Here is a 289-nt window from a genome sequence, read left to right as displayed (position 1 = left end):
GGGGGGGGAGACTGACTAAAGAAAGTCAAATCTTGACGAATCACTTGGCCCACGGCTGGTGGTGGTTCTCCACGTCCGATTATAAATAAATACACCTCGGCGGAAACACAGTGTCATTGTTCAGAGTGGCTTTGTGACTTTTGTTTTCGTCTTTTTACATTCACGTCCAGGAAGTGGGGAGGGGAAACTATAACCCCCTCCCAGCACCCTGTAGACCACGACGACCCACCGGCAGAGTTCTCCGCGCACCCGGCGCTGCAAGTCCTCGGCTCGGCGGGCCTTAAAAAAA

Source organism: Hippocampus comes, unplaced genomic scaffold (assembly GCF_001891065.2).
Source record: "Hippocampus comes isolate QL1 unplaced genomic scaffold, H_comes_QL1_v1.1 scaffold227, whole genome shotgun sequence".
NCBI lineage: Eukaryota > Metazoa > Chordata > Actinopteri > Syngnathiformes > Syngnathidae > Hippocampus > Hippocampus comes.
Note: the sequence above shows the minus strand (reverse complement) of the source record.